Below are 20,935 nucleotides of genomic sequence, written 5' to 3' on the forward strand. Positions count from 1 at the left end.
ACTTTGTTTTGAGAGAAACTTTTCAGAATTATTTGAGAAATGTAAGTTTAAAATTAAAAACAAACACATTTTATAGCAAATTTTTTCCTTTCCCTAAATTGAATGTTTTTTCAGCCTGAAGTATCTCATGTGTTTTTTTTTCCCTCATGTGTTTTATTATAATGACAAACCATTTACTAAAATAAAAATAATAAAACGTACAAACTTAGTTTTTCTGAAATCAGCTTACTTAGATGAAAATGTGTAAGATTCTCAGCCAAGATGGCATACGAGGATCTTGAATTCACCTCCTCCCATGGACACACCGAGACTGCAACAACATGTAGAACATCTCTCTTTGAGAAGGACCTGAAGACTAGGAGAACAGGTTTTCCATGGCTAAAGGTATAAAGAAAAAGGCACATTGATAATGATAGGAGAGGCAGAGATGCGATCTGATCGAGACCCACTTCCAGGCACTGCAGTCCACAAGAAGGAAGAATATCACAGACGTGGAGTAAAAATGTAGTGTATTTGTTCTAACTGAAGCCCCCTCAACTTAAAACAGATGCTATATACATAGGTGTTATATGAACCTCATGTAACCACAAACTAGAAACTGATCATCGATACACAAAGAAGAATCTAAACATAACACTGAATAATGTCATCAAATTTTAAGGGAAGAAAGCAAGAGAACAAGAAACGAATGGAGTACTATAAAACAACCAGAAAGCAATGAGCAAAATGGCAGTAAGTGTATCCAATCAATAATTACTTTAAAGAAATTAACTGCTACAATCAAAAGATACAGGGCAGAAAACAAAAAGAACTAGGGTGACTGAATGGATAAAAAAAGAAGACCCATAAGATGTTGCCTACAAGTTACTCACTTCAGACCTAAAGACAGGCAGAAAGTGAGGGGTTAGAAAAAGGTCCTCCATGCAAATGGAAATGAAAAGAAAGGCTTGGGTAGCAATATGTGTGTCAGAACATATTTTACAACAAAAACTGTAATAAGAGACAAAAAGAACATTACAAAGCTGAAGGGATCAAGTAGATATAACAATTGTAAATATCTATGTATTCAATACACCATCTAAATATACAAAGCAGCTGTTACAGACATAGAGGAAGAAAATGGCAGCAATACAGAAACAGTAAGAGGGTTTCATAGCCCACTTACATCAGTCTTCCAGACAGAAGATGAGAGAAGAGTGGCTTTGAACAACACTTTTACCTCATTGACTTCATAGGTATATGTAAAACATCCCATCCAGAATCAGCAGAATACATAAAATTTTAGTGCACATGGAACATTCTTTAGGATAAATTGCATGTTAGGCCACAAAACAAGTCTCCATAAATTCAGGATTGGAATCCTATCAAGGGCAGGTCCTTTTCAGAGCACAGCAGTATGAAACTAGAAATCAGTTACAAGAGAATGTAGAAGGAATACAAGCACATGGAGGTGAAACAACATCAAATCGACAAATCAAAGAGGACTTAAAAAGTATCTTGAGACAAATGAAAATGAAAACACAATGTTCCAAGATGAATTCAGTAATGTTGTACATACAAAACTAATATACAGAAATATGTTGCAAATATATACAAACCAGTATAAAGAAAAATCAAGAAAACAATTCCGTTTACAAGTGCATCAAAAAAGAATAAAATAACCTGGGAATAAATTTACCCAAGGAGGTAAAAGACCTGTACTCTGAAAACTCTAAGGCATTGATGAAAGAAATTGAAAATGATACAAATAAATGGAAAAACATACCCTGTTTATAGGTTGGAAGAATTAATACTGTTAAAATGTTCATGCTACCCAATGCAATCTACAGATTTAATGCAATCCCTATTAAAATACCAACAGCTTTTTTCACAGAACTAGAATAGTCTTAAAATTTGTGTGAAACCAGAAAAGACCCCTAATTGTGAAAGCAATTTTGAGAAAGAACAAAGCTGGAGACATCATACTCCCTGATTTCAAGATACATTACAAAGTTACAGTTATCAAAACAGTGTGGTACAGGTAAGAAAACCAGACACATAGTGGAACTTCATAAAGACCTCAGAACAAACCCACACCTATATAGTCAATTAACCTAGGACAATATACAACAGAGAAGACAGTCTCTTAAAAAATGGTGTTAAGAAAACTGGACAGCTATATGCAAGAGAATGAAAGTGGACCATTTTTCCTTTTTTTTTTTTTTAAAGAGATTATTTATTCATGAGAGACACACAGAGAGAGAGAGGCAGAGACATAGCCAGAGGGAGAAGAAGGCTTCTCACAGGGAGCCCGATGTGGGACTTGATCCCACTACCTCTAGATCACACCCTGAGCCAAAGACAGATGTTCAATCACTGAGCCACCCAGGCATCCCTGAAACTGGACCATTTTCTTCCACCATACAAAGAATAAGCTCAAGGCATAATAACCTAAGTGTAAGACCTGAAACTCTAAAACTCCTAAAAGGAAACACAGGCTCTAAGCTCTTGGGTATCAGTCTCAGTAATATGTTTTTGGATCTTTCTCCTCAGGCATAGGCACCAAAAAAGCAAAAATAAGCAATTGGGACTATGTCTATTTTGCATAAGCTTTTGCATAGTTAAGGAAACCAACAAAACAAAAAGGCAACCAACCTACCAAATGGAAGAAGATATTTGCAGATAATGTATTCTAAGGGGTCAATATCCAAAATATAAAGAACTCATAGAACTCAAGAACAAAACAACAAACAATTCAATTTAAAAATGTACAGCAGGACAGACCAGGTGGCTCAGTGGTTTGGCGCCGCCTTTGGCCCAGGGTGTGGTCCTGGAGACCTGGGATCGAGTCCCACATTGGGTTCCCTGCATGGAGCAGGGATCGAGTCCCTCTGCCTGTGTCTCTGCTTCTCTCTCTCTCTCTCTCCCCCTCTCCCTCTCTCTCTGTCTCTATGTCTCTCATGAATAAAGTCTTAAAAAAAAATCTCCTAAATACAACCTTTATTTTTTTGTAAATTTATTTTTTATTGGTGTTCAATTTGCCAACATATAGAATAACACCCAGTGCTCATCCCATCAAGTGCCCTCCTCAGTGCCCATCACCCAGTCACCCCCACCTCCCACCCACCTCCCCTTCCCCCACCCCTAGTTTGTTTCCCAGTTAGGAGTCTCTCATGTTCTGGCTACCTTTCTGATATTTCCCACTCATTTTTTCTCCTTTCCCCTTTATTCCCTGTCACTATTTTTTATATTCCCCAAGTGAATGAGACCATATAATGTTTGTTCTTCTATGATTGACTTATTTCACTCAGCATAATACCCCCCAGTCCCATCCATGTCGAAGCAAATGGTGGGTATTTGTTGTTTCTAATGGCTGAGTAATATTCCATTGTATACATAGACCACAGCTTCTTTATCCATTCATCTTTTGATGGACACCGAGGCTCCTTCCACAGTTTAGCTACCGTGGACATTGCTGCTATAAACATCGGGGTGCAGGTGTCCCGGTGTTTCATTGCATCTGTATCTTTGGGGTAAATCCCCAGCAGTCCAATTGCTGGGTCATAGGGCAGGTCTATTTTTAACTCTTTGAGGAACCTCCACACAGTTTTCCAGAGTGGCTGTACCAGTTCACATTCTAACCAACAGTGCAGGAGGGTTCCCATTTCTCCACATCCTCTCCAACATTTGTGGTTTCCTGCCTTGTTAATTTTCCCCATTCTCACTGGTGTGAGGTGGTATCTCATTGTGGTTTTGATTTATAAATACACCTTTAAAAAAAAAAATGGGCAACAGACCTGAGTAGACATTTTTCTTTTTTTCATGGAATGAATGAATGAATGAATGAATTATTTATTTATTCATGTATGTATGTATGTATGTATGTATTTATTTGGAAGGGGGAGTGTGTAAGCAGGGCAGGGGCAGAGGGAGAAGGAGAGAAACTGAAACAGATTCTGCTCCATGTGGAGCTGTTGTGGGGCTCAATCTCCTGACCCTGCAATCATGAGCGAAAATCAAGAGTTGGCCACTCAGTTGACTGTGCCACCCAGGCACCCCTGAGTAGATGTTTTTTCAAAGTAGACATACATACAGATAACCTCAACATCACTCTCATCAGGGAAGTGTAGATCAGAACCACAATGAGCTCTACCACCTCCCTGTCACAATGGTAAGTATCAAAAAGACAGGATGATAAAGCAAGTGTTGGCAAAGATGCAGAGAGAAGGGAACCCTCATACACTGTTGGTGGGAATGGAAGTTGATATAGCCAGTTTAGAAAATGGTATGGAAGTTCCTCAAAAAATTAAAAAGTACCTTATGATATAGCAATCCCACTCCTGGCTATTCAAAGAAAATGAAAACAGTAATTTGAAAAGATTTCTGTACCCCCATGTTTATCGTAGCATTATTTACAATAGCCAGGATATGGAAGCAGCTCAAGTGTCTTTCAGTAGAAGAGTGAATAAAGATGTGATACACATACACACTGGAATATTACTCACCCATAAAAAGAAATGAGCTCTTGTCATGTGTGGCAGCGTACATGAACCTAGAGAGTATCGTTATACTAAGCAATAAAAGAGAAGGATGCATGCCTTTTACTTAGATGTGGAATCTAAGACACAAAACAAATTAGCAAAACAAAACAGAAACAGACTCCTGAAGACAGAGAACAATTAGTGATTCCTGGAGGGGAGCAGGGAGGAAGGCTAAAATAGGCGAAGGGGATTCGGATGTGTAAACTCCCAATTATAAATAGTCATGGGATTTGAAGTTCAGCACAGAGAAGACAGCCGATAATATTGTAATAATTATGTATGGTACCGAGTAGTTGCTAGACCTATTGTGGGGATTGTTTCATAATATATATATATGTTGAGTCATGATGTGGTACACCTGAAAGTGGTATAATATTGCCTATCAAGGACTTTAATGAAGAAAAATAGTAAAGCCGAGTTGCAGGGGCGGGGGAGAGTGGAAGGAAAGTAGAAAATATGTGATACTGTGGCTATAGACAAGCAAAGCTTATTTCTGAAGTGCTGCCTCTGTGCCACTGTCTTTTAAGCGTCTGCCAGGTACTCTGTAACTGAAGGCCAATGTGTTAGTGAAGCTTTACCCGTGGGAATGAAGGGAGCATGCTTACAACCACAGTTGGGTAAAGTAGACCCAGGTTTGAGTACAGAAAGGATGAAAACAATATGGTGCCGAAGGTCTTGGATCCTGGCAGAAATCAGGGGGATTCCTTTTGAACTGGAGAAGGTGTGGTGGATGCAGAAGGGCGCAGGCAGCAGACAGCACCTGTGGAGATGCAGAAGTTGGGAATCAAGGTGTTGCATGCGTATGTGTGGCCAAGGTGGATATCCACAGGGCAGAGGGGATGCGAGAGACCCTGCAGAGCCTGTGTGACTGGGGAGAAGAGAGATGCCTTTGGAGACAGGGTACAGGAGCGGTGTCACATGGGCTCACTGTGGGGGTTGCTGGAGAGTTCAGTGCTCACCAGGGCTTCCTTTGACCTGGGTTGTGCCCCGGCATTGGGTGCTGAACTCTGGGTGGCATCATTCCATAGATCTCAGGACTTCCTGCAGCCATGCAGTGCTGTCCCGATGCAGAATCAGAGAGCAGGGGAAAGGGCAGCTTTGTGCATGGTTGCTGGCTGCCGGTTGCATGCAATGAACACTGAAGGGAAAGGCAAGATCAAAGAGATTTAAGGTTCCTGGTCCTGGCCCGAGCATGGTGGAAGACTTGCAACAGTAGGAAGACTAGAGTGCAGGTGGGGGATGTGGAGGACAGGGGGCTGAGGATTGGGGAGGTTGGACAGGAGGAGCCGGGGGTGCTGATCTGGGCCAGTTTGGGCAGAACGGGCCCTGGGTGTGTCTGCTGAGGATTCTGGGAGCCAGTTGCTGGTGTGGACAGGGAGGGACCCAGACTCCTCCCAGCCTTACACTTTGCCATCCTCATCATGAGGCTTTTCGTTCACAGCCTATGGGCTTAGGCTCCACAAGGAGCAGCAGGTTCCATTGTTAAACAGTCGTCCTGTGTGTGTTTGCTTAGCTTCTAACCTACTAGTGTGCACGGAGTGCCTTCTTTTGCAAGTATTTTGCCATAAGCATGGTGTCTTTTGCCTCATCTCTTTGATGAGATGCTATTTCAACTTCATTTATTAGTTCTGTAGCAGTATTATTTGGGCCCTTAGTGGGTTTCTTAGCTCTGCAGTCTTCTTCACGTCTCAGTTTTGATTTATCATTGCCCTTGCCTCTCGCATATCGATTTCATGTCCCTCTGCATCACGGAAGCTTTGCATTAGTCCTTGCATGGCGCTCCCTCAGTGAAGAACAGTGTCCCTGGCATGCGTGTGCTGTCGCTGTGCCCTGTGGGTGGCTTGTGTGGTCTCCCCAGAGGAGTGAGGAGGCCAGCGTAATTTGGGGGAGCCACCGTGCTGGTGTGCTTTCATCACCCACATGCTTCTTTATCGTGAGCCTCTGTCGGGACTGCTGTTCTGCTACACGGTGCGTGAACTTTGGGTTGAGGGCTACGTACTGCCTGTGTTCCTGTCATCTGAGGGGATGGGAGGAGGGAACAGGAAGAGCAGGACTCATCCCTTGGGCACTGGAAGCAGCCTTGTGGTGCAGCTGTGCAGAAGCCTTGCCCCAGGCTCCTTCTGCCTCATCAGGGCCATACCTGTTTCCCATGAGATACACCCTTGTACACCCTGTTCCCCAGCTAGGGACAGGGGCTGGGACTCTGAGGACAGCAGGGCTCTGCGCCTGCCCCAGTCTCCCACCTCCAACCCCTGTAACACTGCTGGCAGCTTGAGATAGGAAGGCTTAGCGAAATCCAGGTGTGTGCCTGTTTGGCGGCCGGGGGGCGGGGGGGGCGCATCCCAGGGAGCGGGGGCGTCCCAGGAGGAATGAGAGGGCAGCAGGAGGAGTGGCCTGGTTTGCGTGTTGGCCCCATGCCTGACTGACCTTGACATGGGGCCTCTGTTTCCCTGTCTATGTGAAGGGCACCGGTGGTCCTGCATCATAAGGGGGTTGGGAGGAGCAGAGGGGCTAATGCCTGTGAGTCGAGTGGGGCCAGTTCGCTGCTCCCAGCAGGTGTCTGCTCCCCCCAGTAGGTATTTGTAAACCACCTGCTTGGGCACTTCTCCCCCTCTGTTACCCTTGATCCCTGTGATCTTGCTTCCATAAGATCATTTTTGCCTTCCTCGTCACTCAATTCTTGCTGATCGTTGGCAGTCATTAGATAATCATGATCCTTTCTGCCTTCCTTGTCCAGATTTCCTCTCATCAGATAAAAGCCAAAATGGCATCTGACCATTCTGTGTGGGACAGCACGTGAGAGAAAGGCCTGTCTCTCGAAAAGTGCTTCGTTTTTTAAATTTGTCATGGGAATGCCTTCACACTCTTTGTCCTCACATAAGAGATGGGTTGTGGTAGCCCCGACACAGGTCTTGCCCACACACCAGCTTTGCCCCATGTGGCCTGACCTTGAAATCTGTCATGTGTGTTTCCTGGCCTGATTTTCTACAATTATGCCATAGGATTGTGGCACTTCTCTTTCCTTGCTGTTCCCCACCTTTTATTTCCTCTCCCACATTGAGTTTTCAACTAATTTTTGTTAATTGTTAAAGAAAAAGGCTAGGAATTAGCAGTGAGCTAGCCAAGGATCTGTCCTACAAAAATCTGCGGTATACATGTTAAATCTGTAATTGATGCATATTATGTTTCCAGTGTCTAAAGAATTTTCCATTTCAAATACTGAGAGTATGGCTTAATTTTAATATTTGCATCTCAAACTTAATTTTTCAAAGGAACATCTTTGTCAATCCATTGTTAACATCAGCCACCACATTTTGCACAATGAGGGTAAAAGAACTTTTATTGTTCTTACTAGGATGGCAGTAATTAATAGTTGTCGCCTCTGAAAGTTCCATTCAGATGTCCTCCTAGAACAGGGGGAAGACAGGGATTACTTCTCCGGAGCCTCCTATGTGTGCTGTGTGATCAGCAGGACTCTGGGAGTGGGTGAAGGGGAACAAGGGAGAGGCTAGTCTGTCCCCTCCGGGCCTTTGCCCTTATCCTCAGCAGCATATACAAGAGGTGAGCTGTGAGATTTGGGGAGAAAAGGAAAGAGCATTAGCATTTACTCAAGGTAATTTCACATATATTTTGTATCCATCTGTGCCTTAAGGTAGTTTGAAATACGAAATCCTAATATAAATATATGAAAACATCTTTATTAAACCTGCATCTGAAGTTTCTGTGCATTTATGAGCAAGCTGAGTAAGTAGGAGCAAAATGAGTAACTGGGAAGTCTACAGGTACAGTGTTTGGGGTTTTACCCCACCATTTTATTGTGAGAGTTTTGTCATTTTAAATGATTTCTGTTAATACTATACAATGAACATTTGAAAAATACATATCAGATAATTGTTATAAATTAGCCAGCTGAGCTTGAAAAGGCAAAAGCTGTGGGAGAACTCGTGTGTGTTGTGTGTTGTGGGAGCTGCTGGTTCAGGATGAGGTTGGAATTGATGGAGAGTATGTGTTTGTTTTATTTCATTTTGGATGTGGGGAGAAGGTTACTTGTTTTTGACAGGTTTTCTTCTTGCGGCATGAGTTAAGAGTTATGAAAAACTGACTGGGTGTTGGATGTATCTTACAGAAATAATTTGTTTCCAGTAAGTTAAGAGTTGCTTCATCTTGCTTGGATATGCTCTGAAGAGTGGCTCATTCTCTCCACTAATATGAAACAGTTGTTGACTATTCCCCTAAATAACAGAGCCTCATACTGTCATTTCACCGGCTAGTTGGCACTTGTCCCAATCAGGAGCAATGCTGATTAGTTCATCTTTGTAGTTTCAGCCACTGTGAAATGCCATGCTCATTTTATTTTGCTCATTTTGCTCTTTGTTTTCTGTTCACAGTTGAAACAAAAAAAGTGAGCTGGCCACCCTGTCCCGCACCCTCCTGGGGGTAGGTGGGGGGGAGGGGTGTGGGGGTTGCGCCTGGTCTTCGGCTCCACCTCTTCTGCGCCTCTGGCCTTTTCCTGCATTAGGAGCCCTAAGAACCATAGGATGAGGTAGAGGCAGGCCTGCATCAGCCACAGAGAGTGAGGGGGAGGAAGGTCTGCCCCCAGAATGGGAGGTGGACACAAGTGTGCGGGTCTTCTGTTTTGTGGACATTGCATTGAAATACATTTTTCTGCAACAACATGTTGCCCGTAGGAATTGACCACTGTGTGCTCTTGTGAAGCTTTCTGCCATTGTGCACTGCCCTGATACTGATAATCCATCTATCCTTTGTTCCAGTTTTGTTCCTACGCTAACTCCCACTAAGACTTCGTTCTAACAACAGAAGGGTAACTGTTTGGGAAGCCATGCCTCTTCTGTCTTCTAGAGGGAGGTGGCTTGCTGTTAGGAGAAGCAGGTGGGCTGCAGAATCAGACTCCCCTCCTTCACCCCCTGGTTTACCTGATGGGCACGGGTGACCTCTCTGAGCCTTTGATCCTCTGATGTGTGAAATGAGGACTAATGATAGTAGCAGCCCCAAAGCATTCGTGCAAAAAGTATAAGAAATAGGGTGTTAAATGACATAGTACATAATGGTTGCTATTTATCTATTAATAATGGCTCTGCTGTGCCAGAATCTTCAAATTTTTTATCATGTGACCTGCTTTTGATAAGGAAAAAGAGTATTCAGATCTTCATGTCCACTCCACTGTTTAGTCATTTTGTCACATGTTTGTGTGTATTGTTTCATTTATCAATAATACCTTACAGTGACTGTGCTTATCCAGATGTCTGTGATATCCAGGGAGAAAATATGTGCGTATCGATAAGTCTTCACATGTGTTTTTAGTCCTTTTCTAGACCCCTCATTTAACGGAAGAGTTGGGTCCAGTTTTTATGAAGCACCAAAGGGTCCACTCTTTATTGTTATAGTTAAATTAATACATTTTAGAAAGGCTAGAAGCACCACTGATGTGATAGTTGACAAAGACTATGTTTTTCATAGGATGAGCTTTGCAGAAGGAACATCTTCTGTATTATACTCTCCCCATCTTCCCCTGTTACTTTTTAAAGATAATGGTTAACATGTTCTGTTCATCTCTTCCTTAATTTTGAAAGACTGGAGGATGATTTTGAAGTTTTGGAAAATACCGTGTGAATGTGCCCTGGAAAAACTGCTTTCGGTAAAGTACAGGTGAGCAGAAGAAGAGATGGCTTTTAGAGCATGGGCTGTCCACTACCCAGTCTTTGTGCTTGGCAGGCTCTCAATGTCCACACCATGTGGGGCCCCTTCCCTCATGAGGCCTGGGCATACAGACTGCCAAAAGAATGTGGCAGGAGACCGGGGAAATCACTCCCAGGTCTGTATTGGTACATTGCTCACCGTAGGGAGCCACTTGCCAGGTCATGAGGCAGCCCTATGGAGTGGCTCATGGGGCGGAGATGCAGAAGCAAGCAGCCAAGAGGCAACCTAGACACAGCATAGGGCTGTGGCCTCCACGGTAGTGTAAGAACAGGCGAACTGTATGGTTTCTGACGTTCTCCCTTCTCATGTGGGCATGACAAAGGTTATACAGACTGTAGAACATGCATTGCCTCCTTCTCCCTTTGTGCAAAGCACTTTCCTGCTGGATAGATGAGCTAGGGGTAGGTCGTGCACCTTAGCTGCTTATGGATTAAGGTGCTGTACATGTTAAAATGAACTGTAGATCTTATCAGAGTTTCTTTGGTTTTGCAACAGAAACAAACATTGCAGCCAAAAAGGAGCTCACAGGAGGATGAAGGGACAGGAGACTGACCTGCGTGGTCCAGTGCTGTGGCTGCAGACCACATGTCTGTTTAAATTGATTAAGATGAACTAAGGTGAAAACATGAGCCACACTCAGCACGTTTCAAGTGCAGGGCAGCACTCTGTGGCTAATGACTCCTGTATTGGATGGGTCACACATACACCTTTTCCCCCATCACAGAACGTTTTGTGTGGCAGCACGGCATTAGCCAGACTTGTCTAAAATCTGATGCTTGAGTTGGTGAAGCTAACTGCTCCCTTAATTCTGCCCTCTCTCCGTGCATGATTCAGACTGTAGGAGAGTGTCATCTGCCTGTGGCTTGTCTGTGCTGGGGTGGGAGAGAGGTCCCGGTGGAAGCGTCTGGCAGTCCTCGGGCCACTGAGTGCAGAGCCCCTGCAGCTCCGAAGGGTGGCGGAGGGCAGTGCGGGGCAGTATGGTGGAGGACACGGGGCAGCCCGGAATAGGCACACGTCTACCCTGGCAGTCTTTACAGTGGTTTTAAAAACTATGATTTTGTATTTCATCTGGTATATAACAGTCTCTTTTTTCAAAAGTCAAAATAAATATAACAGGGCTTCAAGTATTTGTTGTAGAAATTATACATAAATATTTTAAAGGAAATACATTTTTTTTTCTTAATGAATAAAACCTTTGCATACTTATTCCTCTGACAGTGAATGGGAGACTGGTCAAGAAAGCTTTCTAGAGTACATTTTAATGAAAACTAAGTCACAAAGGTTTTGATTTTTTTTTTTTTTTTTTTTTTTGGCAGCTTAATTTGCTCTGGAAAAAATATTTTTAATGTCTAACCTTTTTTCCTCTGCCCCAATTCTGAAAATTTTTTAGCTTTTATTTACAAGGCTCCTTTAGAATATACCACACAGAGCTCAAACTGATGTATTTCTCTTAGATTCTGCTGGAGTTTAGCTGGGTAGGTTTTTCTTCCCACTCATCCCTGTGTTATTTCTTTCTGTGTGCCCATGTGTGTTTTCTCTCACTACTTTACAACATGCTAAAAATCCTCGGGGAACAGAAAGTATTACAACACTTCAAGCATTGGTCACAAATTGAAGGATAAATATTTTTATGGTTTTTGTATGATTGTGACATGATCTATCATGAGACCAGTAAACACGCCATGTTTGTTCACATTGCACATTCCTCTTTGACCTTGATGTTTCATTATAAAAGCAAAAGGAAGTTGGTTTTGTAAACATCTAGGCCAGATCTATCAAGAAAGCTCTTGTGACAGAGTTTCACAGTGATCAGTTGCAACAGGCATTATAATCCAAAGCTAACATTTTCCTTCCACAATTCAAGGAAAAAGTAACTTTAATTGGCTTTCTATTTATGAGAGGGGATTTAGACATAATTCAAAAGCGATACTCAGTTCTAGAAGTCAGAGATCCTTTCTCATTATGGCAGCAGATGCCGTTAATGTGGTAGCTACATAACTTTTCAACTTGGTGTATTTGTTAGCAGTGTTCTCTGTATTACTGTGGCTTCTTTTTTCATGAAGTTGTAAAAGAAGGGAAAAGGTAAAGGATAAAAAAAGAAGCTTAAAAAACAGAAATAGAGAATATGGCATTTTCTACCTTGTAAATGTTACTGAAACATAATTTGTGATCCATAAGCTATGGCAGTTATTTATATATTACATTATAACTGATTGTGAATTGTCAAATAAAGCTTGCTTTAAACTGTTTAAATAATGTCAATATAACAAAAGGAAGGTAACATCTGTGTTTGGTTTATTTTAGACTTTCAGTTTAGGACTTTAGTCTGGGAGTCCCAGGTTGGGCCAGCAAGCCCACGAGGCTGTGAGGAATACAGAGCAGTGGGGGACATCGCCAAATAATGTGAAAATCTTGACCTCTTTTCCCTTTGCTGGCAAAAACAAGCTTGCTGTGTTTAAGCTATTGCTCATCTAAAGTTGCTACTTTAAAGTAAGTTTAAGTGGCATAACCTGAGGAGAGATTACATAGAACAGTCCTTGATGCCTTCTTAAAATAACAGATGTTAAATTCTGGGAAATTTTGAACAGGAACATAAAATTTCAAATATATTTTCATTCTATCCACATGGTAAGTAAACATGAGAACATTTTGTTACATGATTTATACAGTTTCACCAAGCAGGGTAGCAACTGCTCATTGCTTACTTGTTTCCATTTTCCCTTAGTGATAAGAGCCCAGGTTCATTCCCTATTTATGGCAAAATACCTGAACAAGACAAGACGGTAACCTTTCCTGCCACCTGCAACCACGTGACCAAGTTCTACCCAGTGAGGTGGAAGCAGAGGTGTTGGCTAGGGCTTAACCAGTGCCTCTGAAAGCACAGCACTCTTGCCTTTCCTTCTCCTTAGTTTGCACACATGATGACAAGACTTCAGCCTTTTTGAACCAGGAGATAACCTGGAGGACAGAGTATGCAGGTCAAGGACAGCAAAGGAGGAAGACAAGAGCTTGTGCTCTGACTTCTTTGCCGTTTATGATCTTGATGCAGCCTTGAAAAAACTCTCCTAGATTTTGTGGTTGACTTCAAAGGTTTCAAGGAAGTGGTCGAATCAGAGTAATAAAATTGTAGGTCCTGTGAAAGAGGCTGGATTTAATAGAGTGGTCAGTGAAAAGGTTGGAGATGTGGCAGCATCACACAGCGAAGCCTGACTGCCAAGGACTTGTTCCCCACATGCGTTTTGTTGGCACTCGTCCTCCATGCTCATCATCTTTTAGAAGAACGGAGCCTCGAAACTCAGCCCAGAATCACTGAAAGAATATGACTTTTGGGAAAGGCCCTACATCTTCGATATGCATTCGAAGTCATGGCTCTTGTACAGATGCTGGATTAAATGCCGCCCTGTGGAAAGGAACCAGGGCTCGGGGAAAGTGGCCCATTCAGGGTCTGGGGAGGAGATGTACTAGATGAGCTTGGAACATTTTGTGATCCTAGGGCAATGAGAAGTTATCAGAGACTATTACGGTCATATCAGAAGGTCGCTAGAGGCAGTCTACGTCTGTTCCCACTGGCCAAAGATGGGCCAGTTGGAACCTCCGTACAGATGAACCTGGTGCATGCTAATGCATCCATCAGATAATGTGAAAATCTGTAAGCCTGTGAAGGTTCTCAGAGACTAGAAACTTGTCACCTTTGACAGATTCTAGGGAGCCACATTGTTAATCCTGAAAATTAGTAAATGAAGGAAAAGAATCAACCATGGAAAAACTGCAGTTACAAACTCATTTTTGTTATTGATAGATTTCAAGCAAAAACGACAGACATCCATTTTAAGTATTTGCATCCTGTTTTTGTTTTTGTTTTTGTTTTGTCCCTGGCTTCTGACAGTGGTTCAGAGAGCTACCTGCTTCCAGAATGTGAGTGCCAAGAGCATGTTAGATTTGGATGTGAATGAGCCCTCTGACAGTTCTAAAATTGTTTATTTTCATCATATGTTTAATGGCATGAGGGAGGAAATATAATTCATACTTGACGGATTTGTTTTCTGCAACCAAACATACTCCCTCAGTGAATTCATTATGTGTTAAATAATTAGGTAATTGGTATTTAGAAATGCTAAATACTATGCAGAAATTGTGGTCAACTGTTGTTACCTGGCAGTTTAAGAGAGTTTTTCCAGCTCTTTTATTAATAGTTGGGGAAATGAGTTGGTGCTTTTGAAAGGACCAAGGAAATATTACTATTTTTCCGATTTAGAGTAGTAGGTTTCCAGTATCCCAATGTTTGCTATTCCACAGGTTTTAAAACAAAGAAAGCCTGTTTCAGGAGTTGTGATAATCGGCATCTTGTGTACATTACTCCCTCCTATCCCCAGAGTGAGTGTCAGTTCCAGGTCCCTGATTGCAGCCACTCATGTCTTATTCTCCTTCCTGTCCCGCACCATCAGGGTCATACCCTTGACTTCCATGCCATCACCACCAGCTGCATTCCTTATTGAGATTTCCTGTGTGTCTACAGCATCCCCGCTGTCCAGGCCTCCTTGGACCTCACCAAATCACTGTATCTGTGGCCCTTTTCATCTCAGCACATCCCTGCTCTGGCACCCAGCCTTGGTCTCATGGTCCTTCGTCAGAATGACTTCCTTACGAGTAACCTTATCTCCCTTCACACCAGCCTCACAGGGAAGTCGGGAAGCCAACATGAGTTAGTTCACAGACAGGAAACGCTCAGGACTGCTCACATAATGTCATTGCCTGGGGTCTGCTCGGTCAGTGTCCCCTCTTGCTCTTCCTTTTCTGCCTCCCTCTCTGTGTACTTGTCCAGCTTATCTCTGCCTTTGCTGTGCCTGCACCCAGATGGCCACCAGTTGCTGGGAAGAAGCAGATGACCATGCTAACTCGTCTTGTGACCACAGATCTTGGATATGTCATCTGCTTTGCCCAGCAGTTCCCCCACACTTCCCTCACATGTTTACTTTCCACTCCTCAAAATATGTGTTCAGCTCACTTTCCTTGGTCCATCTACACTCACAGACATTGTTGGTACTAATAACAGAAAACCCTACTTCAGGAGCTGGAATTCTAAGAAAGTGCCAAGCAATCACAGAAAGTCTCCAAGTAAGGCAGTTTGGGGACTGCTGAGTTTGGCAGCCCAGTGAAGTCTTTGTGCTGTGCCATCTTTATTTGGAAGACTCTGCCCTTGCTGCTTCCATCATGGTCATGAGGTGGCTCTCCTTGCTCCAGGGGTCATGTGTGGATGTGGTCACACCTGGGAAAACACCTCTTTATTCCTGGATGCCTTGATTCTTGTGAGGACAGACTCTCCCAGAAGATCCTTGCAGGCTTCACTAGAAGAAGACTGGAGTGAGCAGTAGGGGGCAGACGCCCGGGAGTGATTGGCTGCGGCTGAGCACCACCTTCCTGCATTTATTCCACCTCACTCACACAACTGGGCACCTCCCAGGGTCTTGTTGAGTCTCTCTGCTCCTTTCTATTCTAACCAGTGTCCCGAGGTGGTCTCATGCAGGCCCTTGGCTCTGAATGCCATGCGTGTGATGGTTATCATGAATAAGCATTAGACAGCATATCCGGTCACATCCTTGCCTGCTCCACTTCTGTGTGGAGCTTAACATGGCCTGAGCACACCCCACTGCCTCCTGTCTTCCCCGTGTCAGAGAACAGTGCCCCCTACCACTCCTGTGCTCTAGTCAGAAAACCGGTTTATGGATTAATTTCCCATTCTCCTCATATCTTTTTCACTAGTTTTGGACAGTTACACCAAATTCCCCTCCCTGATCCCCCCACCGTGTGCTACCCTACTTCCATTCCAGCCACCGTCATATGGCACTTGGATGACACCAGCAGCCTCCTGCTGGGCACCCCTGTAACGTGTTCTCTGCCAGGCTTACAAAGGATCTCTTAAAACACAAATCTAATTATGTCACCTTATGCTCAGAAACCTCCAGCGTCTTTCCATCACCCAAGATGGAAACTGCACTGCGTTTGTGTGATCTGAACCTGCCTGTCTCACTCCCTTCCTTCTACTCCCCTCACATTCCTTCCCCCTATGTTCCTACAGTAATCTCCTTCCCAAATATGCTGAGCCAGGCTTCACTGTAGGCCTTCACGTAGCTGGTGTCCTCACCCATCTTCATGTGGCTGCCTTGTTAGCATTCAGGCACAGGTTTCACATTTATCCACCAGGGCTTCCCCAGCCACTCCATCTAAATCAGACATAGCGGTTATCTCGCAGCCTGTTCCTCTGCCTTAAATTCTCTCCATGGCACTTGTTCTGTCTTGTTCCTGCGCTTGTTAACTGCTCTTCTTCTTTCCTCTCTGCCTCTAAGATGTAATGAGCTTTTTAAGATTGGAGAATCTATCTGGTTTACTACTGTATGTTCAGCACCCGGGACAGCATCTGGCACACAGTAGGTCACTAAACCAATAAATTAAGAGATTGAACAGATGGATTTTATTTGCAAAAAAATACAATAGATACACTCCCATTTGGCTTCATCTATTTTTGAGAAAGACAAAGACAAAACTACTAGTTACATTGTTTGTGTCCTTCATGACATAGAAAACATCCAATAGAAATTGACTCAGACTATCCTAAAAGAAAAGGAAATTTATTGTAAGGTTTCCAGAATTAATAGATGAGTAGACAACAGGGCTTAGAACACAAAGTGGAACCTAGGAGCCCTGGAATGAGATAGCCCGCACTGGCTGGCAGAGCGTGGCCAGGATCACAGTATAAACACACGGATCATCGGGTCTGCACATCCCCCTGCCCCTGCGTTGTCACAAGGTCACCCATTCAGGACGCCTGGTCCTGAGAAATCACATCCCATGGACCAGACCTCTTGGTTGCCTACCCAGCTGGGCTAGGGCTGAGAGAAGGAGGGTCTGGCCCCTTGGCCTCCATTGGAAGATCTATTGACTGTCCCAGGCCACCTATCAGTAGGGGGTCTCCAGAAGCAAGACCCAAGATTTTAATGAAGGCAGCCAAAACACGATAGATACTACTGAAAGCAAATTGGGACCTTGTTTTGAAATTTCTTTCCAAATCTGTTGGGACCCTCCTACACATAGTGTGAGCCTACCTACCTTTGTCTTCTTGGCTCATCATGACTATAGCTGGTCTTCAAACCCAAATCTTCACTATAGAATGATGATCCCACACCACTCCTTTCTGAGGTTGCTGTCAGATGCTCAGTGGCTTCCTGTCACCCTCAGTAAACCCTAGGGCCGTGCAGGGGGCCCACAGTATCTGGCCCTGCTCCTCTTGGACTGTGTTTGCTGCCACCTGCATATCCCTGCTCTGTGCTCTAGTCACTCCAGTTTCCCTGTGTTCCTCCATGAATCAGACACAGTCTCCACAAGACCTGAGCACTGGGGCACTCCCTGCTTTCTCCTGGTCTCGGCTCCAGTGTCACCTCCTGAGAGCCCCTCCCTGGCCATCCTGTCTATGCTGTGTGCACTCAACACCCTGACACTCTCTACTGTTCTGCTGCCTGACAGTATGTCTTCATTGGCTCATTGTAGGCTTCTCTATGAGAGCGTAAGATCCAGACGGTGTTTATTACACAACCGTATCTATGTGCCTGGAGCAGGAAGCCGCAATAAGTACTTGTTGAATGCGTGAACATTGTGTTACCATGTTGGAAATGACGCTATTACAGTATCATATTACCTATACATTGCAGATTTTTTTGGAAACACAGGAAGGCAGAATAAAAAAAAAAAAAAGAGCTATCATCTGACTCCACAGAGACAACTTTTTAGGCAGGTTCGGTATGTGTATGCCTGCTTACATTATTACATACTGCTGCATACCATACACACACCTCTTATTTTCTACAAGAAGCCATCAGTTCTTTTCATAAGTTGCTCTTTGTATTTTCTTACCACATAGTAGATAAGAATCAGTCAGAGGTAAGTGTGAATCCTGTTTCTGCAACCTAACTTTCTGACTTTGGGCAAACTGTTAAAACTCTCTGAGCCTCAGAGCAGGGCATGACCAGGAGTCAGGGCTCCAGGTCGGAAGCTCTTGGGACAGACAGTAGCGTAAGTTCTGGGGAGAGGCTGGCAGAACTCTGAGATCTTGACACATTAGGGCTGCTGCCAGAGTGGAACAGGTTGCATTCCGCTGGGGACCACCTCAGGTGTAGTCCCATTGTTTAGTCTTGTCAGTCCTCGAGGCTGTATGGAGAGGTGGCATTTTATCATCCTAAACTCTAGTCCTATGGGAAGTAAGCAGGTTGTGTGATCTAGTGGGTGAGCCTGGTATAAGAGAAGCAGCGGACAAATAGGACATGGTGTCTTTGTTTTTACTTAAGGCTAAACTGATAGTGGAATTGAATATTCAGAAAGAATTAATGAAAGATGAACTGAAGTAAATTCTCTCTAATACTCCTCTTTGCATTTGGAACTGAAATCGGACGCCTTTTCCCTCACATCAGGTCTTGGCGGCGCTTCTTGTCTCTCTGGTTGCAGGATGGGGTCGGTGCTGCACCGAGCCTTGACTCTCCTAACAGGCACTCGTGTTTTGTTTCGTTTTATAATGGAAAATTGCTATTCACAAACAGAAGCACTTCCAAGCTGGAGTAGAATGTTGACATAAAAATATTTTCTGTTGGGACGCCTGGGTGGCTCAGAGGTTGAGCACCTGCCATGGCCTCAGGTCGTGATCCTGGGGTCCTGGGATCGAGTCCCACATCAGGCTCCCTACAGGGAGCCTGCTTCTCCCTCTGCCTGTGTCTCTGCCTCTCTATGTGTCTCTCATGAATAAATAAATGAAAAAAAACCTTTAAGAAAGGTATTTTCTATTTAGGGTAACTATTTGTGAGATACTGGTGGAAATCTTAGATTCCTCATCAATTGTATCTAGTTTTTTGTATTGTGATGCCCTGTGGTTTAGTAACTTCCATTTGTATGGCTCTTGCTCACACTATCAGTGTTAATTGAGGAAGGCAAACTGAACAGGTCACATCATTTTTATAAACTTGGAAATCACAAATTTTATATGACTGAGGGAGTAGGGAGGCAGTTACCTCTAGTTCTGTCGAACTTTGATTTCTGCAGACTGGTTGCAGCACAGAAAAACAGGCCAGATGATTTGTCACCAGACAGGTTTCCTAAAGATAAAATTTCAGTAGGAATGAGCAACTTAAATAACGTATTAGTGTGACTATTCAAGAATGCCCCTTTCAACAAATGGTGTTAGGAAAACTGACTTCCACATGTGAAAGAATGAAGTTGGACCCTTACCTTACACCATAAATAAAAATTAGTTTGAAATGGATCAAAGAGGGGCACCTGGGTGGCTCAGCACTTGAGCCACCTGCCTTCCACTCAGAGGGTGATCCCGGGTCCTGGGATCGAATCCCACATCAGGCTCCCTGTGGGAAGCCTGCTTCTCCCTCTGCTTTTGTCTCTGCCTCTCTCTCTCTGTGTCTCTCATGAATGAATGAATGAATGAATAAATAAATAAATAATTTTTTTAAAAAAGGATCAAAGACCTTAAATGTAAGAATTGAAACTACAAAAATATCTTAGAAGAAAACAGTAGAAGAACTTTGTGACCTTGGATTTGGCAATGATTTCGTGGATATGACACCAAAATCACAGGCAATATAAGAAAAAAAATGGATTTCATCAAAATTAAAAACTTTTTGTGCTTTAAAGGACAGAGGAAAAAGGCAATCCACAGAACGGGAAGAAATATTTGCAGATCATATATCCGATAAGTGATTACTATCCAGAATATATACAGAACCCCTATAATCATCTCCAGAAAGCAACCCAATTAGAATATGGGCAAAGGACTTAAATAGATGTTTTTTTCTGGAAGAAAATACACAAATGGCCAATAAGCAAGTGAAAAGAAATTCATTGTGACTAGTTGTTAGGGAAATCATAAACCACAGTGAGATACCACTTCACACCCATCAAGAAGGTTACCATCAAACCCACCCCCCCCACCCCCCCCAAATAAAATACTACAGAGAAGAATGCTTATCAGTGAGAATGTGGAATTAGAATCCTTGTGCCCTGTTGATAATGTAAAATGAGCAGCTAGTAGCAAAAAGTACGGCTATTCTTCAGGAAAATTAAATACAGATTTTTCTGTATGATCTAACAACTCTGTCTCTGGATATCTACCCAAAAGGATAGAAAGTAGAGTCTCAGAGATATTTGTTCCCACATGCGTGGCAGCATTATTCTTAATAGCTGAAAGGTAGAAGCAACCCAAGTGACCATTACCGGGTCAGTGAATAGATAAAACTTGGTATTTATACAATGGAATATTATTCAGCCTCATGAAGGGAGGAAATGCTGACTCCCTACAACCGGACGAACCCAGAGGACATTATGCTTAGTGCGATATATCAGACACAGAAGGATGAGCACTGTATGGGCCCACTTACATGAGGTTCCTAGGGTGGATGGCTTGTGATGTCAACCTACAGGCTGAGTCTTAGATGCAGTGTTAGTTGGTGAGCCAAGGTGAGGATTTTCCTAGATCCTCTGGTGAGGATTGTTTTCAGCAAAACCAGGAAGCTCTCTTGAGCAGGAGGTCATGTCCTCCAGCAGACTGTTCTGGTATGCATCCATTTCACCAAGCAGGGCTTGAGTTATATGCTGTTCAGCTCAGGGAATGGATGTGTTTTGTGGCCTCTGTTTCATCACTGTTCTTT

General features: G+C 43.4%; 1 protein-coding gene across 4 annotated transcripts in view; it reads left to right on the forward strand.

The window, feature by feature from the left end:
- Positions 1-20,935, forward strand: part of AUH (AU RNA binding methylglutaconyl-CoA hydratase) — a 159,787-nt gene that overhangs the window by 127,110 nt on the left and 11,742 nt on the right. Inside the window, exon 7 of one of the 4 annotated variants that reach the window (XR_005354315.1) lies at positions 10,112-10,187. The exons of the other annotated variants lie outside the window; for them this stretch is intronic. The gene's annotated coding sequence lies outside the window, so the exon portion shown is untranslated. The remainder of the gene's footprint in view (positions 1-10,111; positions 10,188-20,935) is intronic. 4 annotated transcript variants of the gene reach the window in all.

This window comes from Canis lupus, chromosome 1 (assembly GCF_011100685.1).
Source record: "Canis lupus familiaris isolate Mischka breed German Shepherd chromosome 1, alternate assembly UU_Cfam_GSD_1.0, whole genome shotgun sequence".
Classification (NCBI taxonomy): domain Eukaryota; kingdom Metazoa; phylum Chordata; class Mammalia; order Carnivora; family Canidae; genus Canis; species Canis lupus.